This window comes from Myxine glutinosa, chromosome 5 (assembly GCF_964187855.1).
Source record: "Myxine glutinosa chromosome 5, kmMyxGlut1.1, whole genome shotgun sequence".
Classification (NCBI taxonomy): Eukaryota; Metazoa; Chordata; class Myxini; order Myxiniformes; family Myxinidae; genus Myxine; species Myxine glutinosa.
In genome coordinates this window covers 102,933,658-102,947,876 of record NC_136265.1, presented here as the reverse complement: position 1 = coordinate 102,947,876, position 14,219 = coordinate 102,933,658, and the positions used below count along the sequence as shown (strand labels likewise).

Sequence of the window (14,219 nt, the reverse complement as noted above, 5' to 3'; positions counted from 1 at the left end):
CCACCTGGTGGATTTTAGGTGATATCTTTAAATAAATGAACTGTTGTAAATGAGGAGTTGATGTTTTTACAAGTGCAAGTCCCACAAGTCGTCTCGGTGCACCAACATGGACCACTACGGTTTTTGTGCTTTTCTTTGCCCCATTTTCATCCCCTCCGCCACTGGTGGTGGATGGAGGTTATGTTTTCACCTGTCTGTTGTCTGTTTATCTGTCTGTCCGTGAACAAGATATCTCACTCAATAAGTTATTGACGGATTTGGACGAAACTTGGTAGAAAGGGTGTGTGTGTGAGTGACTAGGACGAATCCATTCGATTTTGGTGAAGATCTGAATATGGATTCGGATACGAGAGCTATTTAATTTTTAAGTGATTCTTCACCATTGGGAGATCGGGCTAAAACCAACATATAGCAAGATATCTCAAAAAGTTATTGATGGATTTGGACGAAACCTGGTAGACAGATTGTGTGTGTGACAAGGACGAATCGATTCGATTTTGGTGAAGATCTGAATATGGATTCGGATACGAGAATTATTTAATTTTCAATTTATTCTTCACCATTGAGAGATAGGGCTAAAACCAACACATAGCAGGATATCTCAAAATGTTATATACACAAAGAATTAAGTTAAGCACCCCCCCGTTTTTTTTACAACCTCGCACATTACAAGTTTGTTGTCGTCAAAACAGTGTAATATACCCATGATATTGCTATATTTTCTGGAGAAGTGATATTATGGTCACATAAAAACATAACAATCATGCCGTTTTCAATATTTTATTCTGAATAATTTAAGGTGAAATTTTTTGGGAATTTTAGGCATATTTTCACCTCAATTTAAGTATGGAGCTATAGGTCCATCACGGACAGTGTGGATGACGTTTATGTTTTCTAACGTACAGTCATTGTTCTGAGAAGACCTCTAGCGATCTTTGCGTCAATAACGTGTGTAGGACCCACGTGATCGGATGGAGCAAGGTGCTGTGACAACCATCCCCTGGCCTGCGTACAGTCCTGACCTGAACCCCCTCGAGCACGTTTGGGACATGTTGGGACGACAAATTGCGAAGATGGTCCCTCCAATAGCCAATCTGGATGAATTGGAACGTGCATTACATCGGGAATGGAACAACCTGCCACAGCAACGCATACGACGGCTTACAGGGTCTATGAGACGTAGGGTTGAGTCAGTGATCCGATCACGTGGGTCCTCCACACGTTATTGACGCAAAGATCGCTAGAGGTCTTCTCAGAACAATGACTGTACGTTAGAAAACATAAACGTCATCCACACTGTCCGTGATGGACCTATAGCTCCATACTTAAATTGAGGTGAAAATATGCCTAAAATTCCCAAAAAATTTCACCTTAAATTATTCAGAATAAAATATTGAAAACGGCATGATTGTTATGTTTTTATGTGACCATAATATCACTTCTCCAGAAAATATAGCAATATCATGGGTATATTACACTGTTTTGACGACAACAAACTTGTAATGTGCGAGGTTGTAAAAAAACGGGGGGGTGCTTAACTTAATTCTTTGTGTATAGATAGATTGTGTGTGTGACAAGGACTAATCGATTCGATTTTGGTGAACATCTGAATATGGATTCGGATACGAGAATTATTTAATTTTCAAGTTATTCTTCACCATTGGGAGATCGGGCTAAAACCAACATATAGCAGGATATCTCAAAATGTTATGGATGGATTTGGACGAAACTAGGTAGACAGATTGTGTGTGTGATAAGAACGAATCTATTCGAATTTGGTGAAGATCTGAATATGGATTCGGATACGATAATTATTTAATTTTCAAGTTATTCGTCACCATTGGGAGATCGGGCGAAAACCAACATATAGCAGGATATCTCAAAATGTTATGGATGGATTTGGACGAAATTTGTTGGACAGGTTGTGTGTGTGACCAGGACTGATAGATTCGAATTTGGTGAACATCTGAATATGGATTTGGATACGATAATTATTTAATTTTCAAGTTATTCTTCACCATTGGGAGATAGGGCTAAAACCAACATATAGCAGGATATCTCAAAATGTTATTGATGGATTTGGACGAAACTACGTAGACAGATTGTGTGTGTGACAAGAACGAATCGATTCTATTTTGGTGAACATCTGAATATGGATTCGGATACGAGAATTATTTAATTTTTAAGTGATTCTTCACCATTGAGAGATCGGGCAAAAAGCGGAATCTAACATGATATTTATAAAAGTTATGGACGACATCGGACTAAACTTGATGGACGAGTTGGTTTGGTGATGAGAACAAGCAGATTTGATTTTGGATCAGGTCCGAATCCAGATCCGGCCGATCAGTGGGATACAAAACATAAACTGTTCACCTGGTGGAGGTATGCTCTCTACCTAGTGCCGTTCTAGTTCACTTCTGTTTTCAATATTAACCTCAGAAGCTCCACACCATCATCCAAACGTTTATTTTCCTCCCCCCTGTATCCGTGAAACTGGCACCTTGCATCTGAAATCTGTGCCGAGGTAGTGACCCGGTCATTCCGTCAGGCCAGTCCGCAAGCTTTGTCGGTCATCTCCGGGGAGTCTTGCGCTTTTGCATCTGCGCACTCGTGGTGCAAGGCAGTCAGACTGGGAAAACCGCTCCTTTCCTGCCCTCCCCTTCATCAGATTCGTATGTGCCCTTCAAGCAAATTGGATTCGCCAGATTGTGGTTTGCTTAGACTTGAACTGCACTGTATCCCAAATCACAAAAAGGTTCCCATGAGCCTCAGGCCTTTCAGACCCAGGTCGGTTTTAGAAGCCTGCGGTGCATTTTTGTAAAGCGCAAGGAAAATAACCAGTGGAGAGTTGTGCCCTGGAATGCAGTTGGGGAAAGGATCCGACAGGTGAGCTGCCATGGTGGTAGCAGCACAATGACTTAATTGTGTTGCCTGGTGCCGGGGAAGGTGCTGGGGGAGTGTTGGGTCATGAGAAATTGAGGGAGGAGGGTAATTATGATAATTTGGTCTCGGAGTTGTGTTTGAAAAGCAGCTTTTTGTCCGACTCGAATGCATTCAGAAGTCACGCTTTTCAGCAAAACGACTTGTCTGTTGTGAAACAAAAAGCATGAAGGTTCATGATACTTTAGTGTCCTTGGAGACGTGCTTATGTGTTGGTGACAAAGCTTCAAATGTGTACGTCAATATTTGGATGGCAGATTGAAGGAAAATGGGTGGTTGCGAGTTGGGTTGGGTTGGGTTGGTGGGAGGAGTGGGGGTCGAGGAGATGTCATTTGGACAGAAGGCCGATTATAAAATAGCGATGAGGGACGTTGGGTATGTATGTCCTGCTAATCTCGTGTACATTTCCGACCTCTTTGCCAGTCTTTTTCGCTGAACTGGAGTCGCATTGGGCAAGTGAAGGCAAGATCATCGCAGCGTGCCTGGGCACAGGCGGCCTGGCGTTCTGAAACTCCCTCTGGGCAAACCCTTCCCTCCCTTGCATCACATGCTCCATCTCCGCCTCCTTCTCGACAAACCCTACTCCTGACTCCCTCAGACCCGTCTCCCCCTTGCACCATGGTTTGAGGCTATCCGAGGGAGAGATTTTATGTGGCGTGTGCTTCTCATCGAGGGCATCATCGAGCTTTAGAGATCTTTTGAAACATCTGATCTAAGTAAATGTCCGCTTTGTTTTTTCTCTCTCTAGGCGGCACGTAGTCCAAACGACCAGTTAGGGATTGTACAGGTGGCTTGCTCGTGTGCATCTGAAAAAGACACACGGGTAATTTTTGAAAAGCTAATCAATTTTGACAGCCTCACCTTTTCTTTCTGAAAGGTGTTTTTGACTTAAATCTTCATGCTGACAGCTGATTGGCTAATCAATTGTCGTGAGCACGGTCTGACGAATGTTTGTAAATTTTTATTGTGGGGCAATCGGGACTACATGAAGCTCTTGATCGTACGACCACCCATTGGTAGGCCAGAAAGCAAGCTCTAGGCCAAGGTAGTGATCGCTGGTTAAGACGACGCTGGATCTCTGACACCTATGACTTGCTTGGGCTTTATTTGAAAGGCAAAGGTAAGCGCAGTCTCGAGTGTCATGGAGTTGCAGTTTGCATGAGAACTTGTATCCCGGCCTACTGTTCTTGCAGCCGTAATGCTATCCAGGTCGACAAGCCTGCGGCCTTTTGTTTTTCTTGCTATTCGAGACTCCGTGCGTCTGGTGAGCGGCCCTAAACACAGTAGCTGCTCTGGCATGCAAGCAGTACCAGTCGCCTCGAGGCAAGAAATAATTGATGGCCGCAGATGACTTGTTCACATTTTTGTTATTACTATTTTAATTATAAGGCTTGAATACAGCAGAAAGGTTATTCAGTTTTCTTATGTCGTGCCCTGAATGAAGTGGCCCACGTTGGTACGAAAGGCTTGACTTCCGTCCAATTGATGGGCCACCCAGTGCTGAATTTGGCCTCCAGCTCATGCTGTTTTTGAAGCTCGTATAATACGAGTTTGAGCGCTTTCAATTGAGTGTGTGAAATGTTTTTTGTTTTTTTTATTTTTTACATTTTTGATGCACAATGATGACATTTTCTTGTCGTCTCTTGACGCAGGTACTTTAGTTCTGACCTAGACCCGATCGCGCATGAGCAGACTGAGATTTTTTTTTTTTTTTTTTTTTTTTTTAACTCTTTCTACCTGTCTGGCAGTCAAACATAATTAAAGATCATCCCAAACAGGAAACTTGTTGTTTTTATGACGTCATAAAAAACAACAACAGGCATGAATAGCTAATGTAACATGTTAAATAAGGTGGTGTAAAAGATGCTGCATCAATGGCGGTAAACCTCCGAAAAGAAAATTTCGATGACATTTAAAATCGTAATTGTATTTTCAATTTCATTGAACACTGGAACACAAATTTCCTTTTCAGCACTTTGAAAACACTTTAGTTCAGCAATAATTGGACTAAAGATTACGCCATTTTACGCCATCGCGACCAATCAAATTTGTTGCTTGCAGACCCCGTCCATGTCCTTTTTTTTTTTTCAAGGCCATGTGGGGTAATGTGTTCTATGAACTCTCAAGGTTGTTTTTTTGGTATTAAACGGTGTCATTTGTCATGCAATTGTGCTTGCTAAACAAATCATTTTGGGGTGGACCACGTCGAGCGGATATTAAGATTATGACTTGACAGGAGTCTTTGGAGTCCATAATTTGTGACCCGTAGGAGGCATTCCCACTTGGTTTTATGCTTCCATTTACCAGCTCACCCAGCAGTTAACTGACCATCACCATGACCTCGCCTAATGCTCGCCTAAAGACGGCCTAATGCTACCTCGCCCAACTTTCGGTCTCTGTCCTATTTATTTATTTATTTTGTTGGGGAGGGAGGGTGGAGGATTCTGCAATTATGCAATTACATTGTCGTGTACCCCCTGCAGATGGTTTTCAGTTTGATATTCAAATGTAATGTCGCACCAAAAGGCCTGATGTAATTTATGGCCTCTGTGGAGCTTGACTGATTCCTGCTGCGTACAGTTTTGTACTCTTGTTTCAAGTAATATCTCGCCTTGCCGGGGGCTTGTACTCTTCCATGAACGAGTCACTTTGAAATTGAGCGAAAAAAAGACTTTCTTTAGAGACTGCCTAATTACGATCTGCATATACCCTTAAGGATGATGCATTCTGAGGATCCTGGGTGGTGTGTGGTAGTGTGCTTGTGGGAATAGCGCTGTTTTATTATTTATTTATTTTATTTTTTGGAATAAATAATGTGGACTAGTGGAAGAGCGAGCATTTCGTTTTATTGGAACATGCAATCTGCATTCTCTGGAATTCCAAGCTGACGTATTATTTATTTATTTTATTTATTGAGGCTTCTTTACCTGACTGATGCCGACAGCCTTTTGTTGAGGTGCATTTTTTTGGGGGGGGGGGGGGGGGTGGGGGCATGGGGGTTTACTCTCACTGCTGTCGAGGGCGAGGAAGGTGCACAACTCAGTCGAACTAAGCTGTCACCCACAAGGGCGCTTGGTAGTGTTGAACGTTCCCAGATGCGAGCGGTGCAACGGCATTTTGACGTGAAGGAAATCGAAATAGAAAAAAAATGGAATTCATAATTTTACTCTCAAGCATAAGCAATGACTCCAGTTACAAGGCCGCTCCATATTGTGCGCGTTAGTGATAATTGCTGGGTTTTGGTGGAAAACACGCTCCCAGACAGGAATTGTGAAATCTGCACATCTGTGCTGCACTTCACGCTCGCCAGACTTGGGACTGCGCTGCGTTGGCATTTTCTTTCTCTCTCCCCATCATAAGGTTTCAATTAAACATTCTCGGCTTCAGTGACAATGCAGCATTGTGCGGATGCATGCAGTAAAAGGCAAAAGATGCGCCATTGTCCACTGTTGTCAATTTGCTTGTCCATAATTCAAAATAATCAAGAAGAATGCCAATCTGTTGCCATCTTGGTACAACGAATAGCATTGGGTGCAGTGAACATTTATTTCCGGGCACGTTACAATGCATCAAAAGTAGTACGAGAAAAAATCAAAGTAGATATGACTGGTTAGTAAAATAGGTTTAAATCAGTAAAAGATTGTAGCATTCATCAGACTTCTGCTTTATGAAGGGACACTGAGAATAGGGATGAAGTTGCTGAAATAGGAGGGATGGGGTTGGTCAGATGGTTAGGATGGGGCTGGCTGGAGGGTAGGGATGGACTGGCCAGTGAAGTCTGCTTAAGATTGACCAGCGAGGTCTGCTTAAGACTGGCCAGTGAGGTCAGCGTGGGCTGGCTGGTGAGGTCTGCCCAAGATTGGCGGGCAATGTCTGCCTAAGACTGGCCGCCGATGTCTGCCTAAGACTGGCCGCCGATGTCTGCCCAAGACTGGCCGGCGAGGTCTGCCCAAGTCTGGCCGGCGAGGTCTGCCCAAGTCTGGCCGGCGAGGTCTGCCCAAGTCTGGCCGGCGAGGTCTGCCCTAGACTGGCCGGCGAGGTCTGCCCAAGTCTGGCCGGCGACGTCTGCTCAAGACTGTCCGGCGACATCTGCCCAAGACTGGCTGGCGATGTCTGCCCAAGACTGGCCATCGAAGTCTGCCCAAGACTGGCTGGCGACGTCTGCCCAAGACTGGCCGGCGACGTCTGCCCAAGACTGGCCGGCGACGTCTGCCCAAGACTGGCCGGCGACGTCTGCCCAAGACTGGCCGGCGACGTCTGCCCAAGACTGGCCGGCGACGTCTGCCCAAGACTGGCCGGCGACGTCTGCCCAAGACTGGCCGGCGACGTCTGCCCAAGACTGGCCGGCGACGTCTGCCCAAGACTGGCCGGCGACGTCTGCCCAAGACTGGCCGGCGACGTCTGCCCAAGACTGGCCGGCGACGTCTGCCCAAGACTGGCCGGCGACGTCTGCCCAAGACTGGCCGGCGACGTCTGCCCAAGACTGGCCGGCGACGTCTGCCCAAGACTGGCCGGCGACGTCTGCCCAAGACTGACCGGCGACGTCTGCCCAAGACTGGCCGGCGACGTCTGCCCAAGACTGGCCGGCGACGTCTGCCCAAGACTGGCCGGCGACGTCTGCCCAAGACTGGCCGGCGACGTCTGCCCAAGACTGGCCGGCGACGTCTGCCCAAGACTGGCCGGCGACGTCTGCCCAAGACTGGCCGGCGACGTCTTGCCAAGACTGACCGGCGACGTCTGCCCAAGACCGGCCGGCGAAGTCTGCCTAAGACTGGTCAGCGAGGTCACCATGAGCCTGGCCGGCAAGTCATAATGGGGTTGTTTGGGAAGTTGGGGAAGATGATATACGACAGAATGAGTCTTCCTCTCTCCTATGCAGCACAAGGCTGGCTGTAGGGTAGCATCATTGGTTGAGGGCATGGCTGTGCCACTTATGCAATGCCCTCTGTAGTTTGAGGCAGGAATTTGTAATTTGTTCAGGGTACCGGTGGTAGCTCACCTACTCTTCACGAAGGTGGGATCTTTAACATTCTCTAACTAATGCCGTCAGGCTTAAGAGCCCAATTTTAAGCCCAATTTTATTTCCATCTGAGGGACGGCACCCAGATTGAATCGCCATGCCTGTGAAACACCAGGATGACAGTTTATAGCTGGGTTTGGTATTGAACCCCAGGCTGGGCAGCTTTGAGGTGAGTGTGCATACCTCTTGGCCATTTTGCCATCCTCCGGATCGAGTGCCGTGAGAGGTAGGAACAGAAGGGTTTTACAAGAAAAAGTTGGGGACTCCTGGAATTTTGGGGGAGAAAAAAATATCCTAGCGAGGAGAAAGGGAATTCTGAGGGTAAATTTGAGCGAGTGGGGTCGATTTCAAAGGGGATGTGGGTGCTGGGGGACCGGAGAGCAGAGAAATTGGAGAGGACGCCTGACTTTCTTGATGAATAACAAAATCATTACATGAGTGAACAAAATAATAATGCTCGAATATCCCCGAATGAGTTTAAGCTTGTACTCCAGTGCTGCACAAATGCTATTGGCCTATCACAGGACCAATGGAAATGTCATTATGCGATGACGAGTTACATATTTTTTTGCATTCATAATGAAGTTGTCATTTTCCCCACCGAGATCCGCATTTTGTGTGCAGCCGTGAAATCCCAGACAGGTCACCCTGTTATCAGGTTGAGTCGGCCACGAGAGATGCAATCATTTCTGTTTAAGCCGTAGGCCTGATGCCAAACACTTGCGCCATTTAATTTGCTAATCCATTCAACGTGTACAATTTGTCGTAGTCCATGTGAATGAATACCGGCTGGAGTTTGGGAGGGAAACATGCTGTTTTACAGTAGAATGTCTTGAGAATCTTATTCTTGCAAAATGCTGTGGTACAATCATTTCTCCCACTCGCTGTTTCCCTGGCAATGCCCGTGTCTCGCTGAGAGCACGGTTCCCCGGGGATGAGCGCCACGTAGGGCACAGTGTTTCAGTCACACAGTGTGTACTTTCCATGTATTTTAGACTTAATATCGAAGCCTTGCGAGCCATTTTAGGTACCAGTCGTTATCTCGCACATTCAATATACTTTAACAGACTCCGAAAACCGCTGTTTCTTGGTGTTTTGACCACATTACCATGCTCCCAGTGCCGACTCGTTACTGCATCACTAAGCACAAGGCGGGTATGGTGCCACAATCCTCTGACGTAAATGAAAACGCAATGCACCTTTTCATCCTTGGTTGTTTTTTTAATCATTACTTTTTCAAGGACGCACCGCACAACCTGTACTAGATACGTAGCATTACTAAACGAATTGGCTGAAGCAAATTGAAAGCAATGAAGCAAAAGCAGCAGGAGGGATCAACATGAGGCAGTGAGGGTGGATTTTACCCAGGGGTGAAAGTCAAGATGCAGCATCGGTCAAAGCACCCTAAAACCCTCATCCTATTAATGCCGGCACGTCGAGGTGAAACAAATATGCCTTTCCCTCTTCTCTCTCAACGGAAACGGCTCTAAAATATTCGGGAACATTCTCTTCCCCAATGCTGACTTTCCATTTGTTCTGGTTCACGTGCCTGTGAACAATATGGCTTTGGCTTTGCTCTGATATCGAATGTGGCCTGTTGAGAGCATCGACACTTAGCAGCGGCTAGTATTGGCGGAGGGCGATGGACCGGCCTTTTTGAGCGTCGGGGCAGGAAATGAAGGTGTAATGAGAGCCAGCTGCTCGCGCCAAGTTCTCACTGCTGTGCTGCGAGGGAGTGGTACTAGCGAATGCGGCACTAGCGAACGGTCTTCAAGATCTGCCCATTGGCTTCCAGGTTGCCACGTTCAGTGAGTGGATGACATTCCTTTCCTTGCTGTGCTTTTATGGTTTCATCATTGCAACATCGTGTGTGAGGTGTGGGACAACTGATCGGTGTGTGTTCTATCAGAAGTATGAGCATGTGGCAAGCTGCCTCACTTGTTTTGATGGTGGTTATTATTGCAGGGTTCTCCTTGGGCATCACGGCAATTTCGTGGGTTTGGGGTGGGAGAGTGCTGGAGAAGAAGGTGACGTTGTGTCATTTGGGATGTTGAGTTGATGACGAAGTGGAACTGAACGGTTTATGCCCATTGTGCTATTTTAACCCGTAATTACAAAAATTCCAGAAGCATGATTTAACCTTGTAGGACCAGCTTACCGGAAAAGCTCGCAGATTTTTCAACCTCAGAAAAGAGAGAGGTTTTCAGGCCCTTCGAAAGAAAATCAAAAGCTTTTTGATTAGCTGAGCCAGCACAGGCAGAGCAATTCCTGCAGTTTGGTGGAGCAATTCCTGCAGTTTGGTGGAGCAATTCCTGCAGTTTGGTGGAGCAAATCCTGCAATTTGGTGGAGCAATTCCTGCAGTTTGGTGGAGCAATTCCTGCAGTTTGGTGGAGCAATTCCTGCAGTTTGGTGGAGCAATTCCTGCAGTTTGGTAGAGCAATTCCTGCAGTTTGGTAGAGCAATTCCTGCCATTTGGTAGAGCAATTCCTGCAGTTTGGTGGAGCAATTCCTGCAGTTTGGTGGAGCAATTCCTGCAGGTTGGTGGAGCAATTCCTGCAGCTTGGTGGAGCAATTCCTGCAGCTTGGTGGAGCAATTCCTGCAGTTTGGTGGAGCAATTCCTGCAGTTGGTGGAGCAATTCCTGCAGTTTGGTGGAGCAATTCCTGCAGTTTGGTGGAGCAATTCCTGCAGGTTGGTGGAGCAATTCCTGCAGCTTGGTGGAGCAATTCCTGCAGCTTGGTGGAGCAATTCCTGCAGTTTGGTGGAGCAATTCCTGCAGTTGGTGGAGCAATTCCTGCAGTTTGGTGGAGCAATTCCTGCAGTTTGGTGGAGCAATTCCTGCAGTTTGGTTGAGCAATTCCTGCAGTTTGGTGGAGCAATTCCTGCAGTTTGGTGGAGCAATTCCTGCAGTTTGGTGGAGCAATTCCTGCAGTTTGGTGGAGCAATTCCTGCAGTTTGGTGGAGCAATTCCTGCAGTTTGGTGGAGCAATTCCTGCAGTTTGGTTGAGCAATTCCTGCAGTTTGGTGGAGCAATTCCTGCAGTTTGGTGGAGCAATTCCTGCAGTTTGGTGGAGCAATTCCTGCAGTTTGGTGGAGCAATTCCTGCAGTTTGGTGGAGCAATTCCTGCAGTTTGGTTGAGCAATTCCTGCAGTTTGGTTGAGCAATTCCTGCAGCTTGGTGGAGCAATTCCTGCAGTTTGGTGGAGCAATTCCTGCAGTTTGGTGGAGCAATTCCTGCAGTTTGGTGGAGCAATTCCTGCAGTTTTGGTGGAGCAATTCCTGCAGTTTGGTGGAGCAATTCCTGCAGTTTGGTAGAGCAATTCCTGCAGTTTGGTGGAGCAATTCCTGCAGTTTGGTAGAGCAATTCCTGCAGTTTGGTGGAGCAATTCCTGCAGTTTGGTAGAGCAAGTCCTGCAGTTTGGTGGAGCAATTCCTGCAGCTTACTTTAAACGACATATTCGAGCTTCCCGAGATAGTTTATGAAACTTTAATCAAGCCGACGGGATTTAGTGTTCCAGCAGCCGCAGAGGGCACGTTGCGCCGCCGTTACTCTGACGAGGCTGAATTTGCCTCAAAGCGAGTCTTTCTTGCCTTGTGGTTTTTCTCCGCATCGTTTGCTTTGAGTTGCTCACTTGCGAGTCCATTCACAGTAAATTCAATCCTTGAATTGGCATGGATTGCTTTGAGAGTGATATGTTGTATTTTCAGCTCGGAATCTGATTCACCTTGATGGAATTTCTTTTTCTTATGACGTCAGTGTGTTTGCTTGTGCTTGACTTTTTTGTTGGCATATTTCCTATTTTCAATACAGTGATCTTTGTAAACTTCTGTGGTTGCGTTTACTGCTGCCAAATAGTCATTTGGAAACTCTAGAGCATGTCTGTAGATTTCCAGCATGGCGATTTGGTCTTCCAGTTTCGCTCGGCGGTACACACAAACACTCGCTCAATGAGTTTCAGCTCCGATATATAAATGTACAGTATATATGTGTATGTATGTATATATATATATATATATATATATATATATATATATATATATATATATATATATATATATATATACATACATATATATATATATATATATATATATATAATATATATATGTATATATATATTGTTGGGGATATGGGAATTGTGTGTGTAATTTGATGTAAATTTTCCCCTTTTTGTATGCTGTAAATCTTGTAAATATCACCCTCCAATTGCAAAGATCAAAGGTCGTCCGTAGTTAGGCCATCGCGCACACGTAGCCAATCTTAAGTTCCCTCACTAGTTATGTCCGTAATACATGTCAGTGTATGGCTCTGTGGTCCACTAGTTCATTGGGTTGCATCAATTAAATAAGATAGATTCCCCTTTTGTCAGCTATTGCCAACTGCATTCGCCACTACGGCTTTGGCTGATGGTCAGCGCCTTTGACTCCATTAGCCACGAGGTGAGCTCGGAGAAGAAAGGCGTGTCTCCACCTCGTCATAGAGGGGAGGAGTGAGCCAGCCCTTGCCGACCAACCAAGAACGAGGGGTTTGGCTTTGAGAGGGCGTGGAGAGAACGCTCGGGGAGGTTCGCGAAGGTTCGGGGGTGTGGTCAATATAACCCGCGGCAGGACGCCCCCACCAGAGAGGAGATGAGACACGGAGCAGATGAGAGAAGAGAGATGAGATGAGACACGGAGCAGATGAGATACGAGAACTGAGCTTTGGGTCCACCACGCAGCTTTGACTCCACCACGCAGCTTTGACTCCACCACGCAGCTTTGACCCCACCACGCAGCTTTGCCCCCGCCGCAGTTCGAACCGTAGCAGCTTGCACGACCGCAGCTTGGGCTTTGACGGCGGTGCCGACGTGGCCGCGAAGGAACGGCGGCTGCCCGCTCCCGGCCCGACCGTGCTTCGGTCCGAGCTGGACCTTCCTCTCCCTCCAGCCAATCCATCTGCAATTTCCCCATCGTGTGAGTCTGCCCGTTTGTCCGTCTTTCATGTTGTCTTGGGGTTTATAGGTAAGACTGTATAGTCAAGCTAATAATTTGCACTGTGTCTCCTGCTCCTTCAATTGCCTTGTAAATCGTATTTCATTTCTTTTCTGCTTTAGTTGTGTGTAAATAATAATAAATATCTGTTCTTCCTACCTTGTCTTCTTCTTCACATTCGGTCGCTTTAGAGGTTTCCATATTGAGGGTGCGTGGCACGATTCGGCCAACGAATATAAATCGGGTCTAGTCTTGGTAAACGGCTCACGCCGCAGTTCGCTTCGCTCGGCGCAAATCATCCATTACGCTGCGGCCATGAGCGGGGAGTATTTCCTTGCGTACCGGGAGGCGCTGGTATTTAGGTCATAGGACGGTTGGGCCTAATACCCTACCCAGCGCCGACCGGGCGTGACATACCCCCGGGACCATGTCGGTCAGTCATCAGCGAGGGGATTAATCCCCCCTCCTTAAAGGGAAAGGCCGACGTTGGGATCCGTAACAATATATATATATATATATATATATACATACATATCTATCTATATATATATACATACATATATATACATATATATACATATATATATATATATATATATATATATATATATATATATATATATAATATATATATATATATATATATATATATATATATATATATATATATATATATATATATATATATAGTCACGGATTCATTACTTCCGTTGTTGTGGTTCTCATCCACTGCAAACATTTTTGGTTCCATGTACTATTATTGTTATCGTTTGAGTGAATTGGAGATAACTGTTTTCAAAAGGTAAAAAAAAATTAATGTTTTAAAAAGGAACCGGAACGGGAACCGGACGAGGAGGAAGAAGAGGTAAAAGGAGGCGGAGCAAGTGAGGTCGGAGAAGGAGCCGAGCTGCGTTGAGGTCTTGAGCAAACGCTGGCGAACGGGGGTCACTATCGAACTTTGGAGTTTCCTGGGAAAGGGATTCCTGCGACAGAGTTGTTATCGCTGTGACAGATAAACCTGCGTGACAGGTTTTGCGGTTGATTCCGAAGAGAATCATTGGAGTGCCGTTACGTCTCGAGAACGGACAGTTGGCCATTTTGCCTCGCGCCTGATTTCGCATCGCTCCAGGTTTTTCATCTCGCTTCAACCATTTCACCGCATCCAGACGTAAACCTGGTGTGTGTGTGTAACGTGGATTTTGAGTGTGAATTTGCGGTTCGCCGATTGGGAGCCGTTGAACATCCATACCCGAAGGTGTGATTTCCCAGCCGCCTCTTGAGGACA

The 14,219-nt window shown here is 46.0% G+C and overlaps 1 protein-coding gene across 5 annotated transcripts in view; it reads left to right on the top strand.

The window, feature by feature from the left end:
- The window catches only part of LOC137427306 (rap guanine nucleotide exchange factor 2), a 236,555-nt gene that overhangs the window by 90,923 nt on the left and 131,413 nt on the right, over positions 1–14,219 (top strand). Inside the window, exon 1 of one of the 5 annotated variants that reach the window (XM_078778443.1) lies at positions 3,408–4,063. The exons of the other annotated variants lie outside the window; for them this stretch is intronic. The gene's annotated coding sequence lies outside the window, so the exon portion shown is untranslated. Of the gene's footprint in view, positions 1–3,407; positions 4,064–14,219 lie in introns of those variants that run through there. 5 annotated transcript variants of the gene reach the window in all.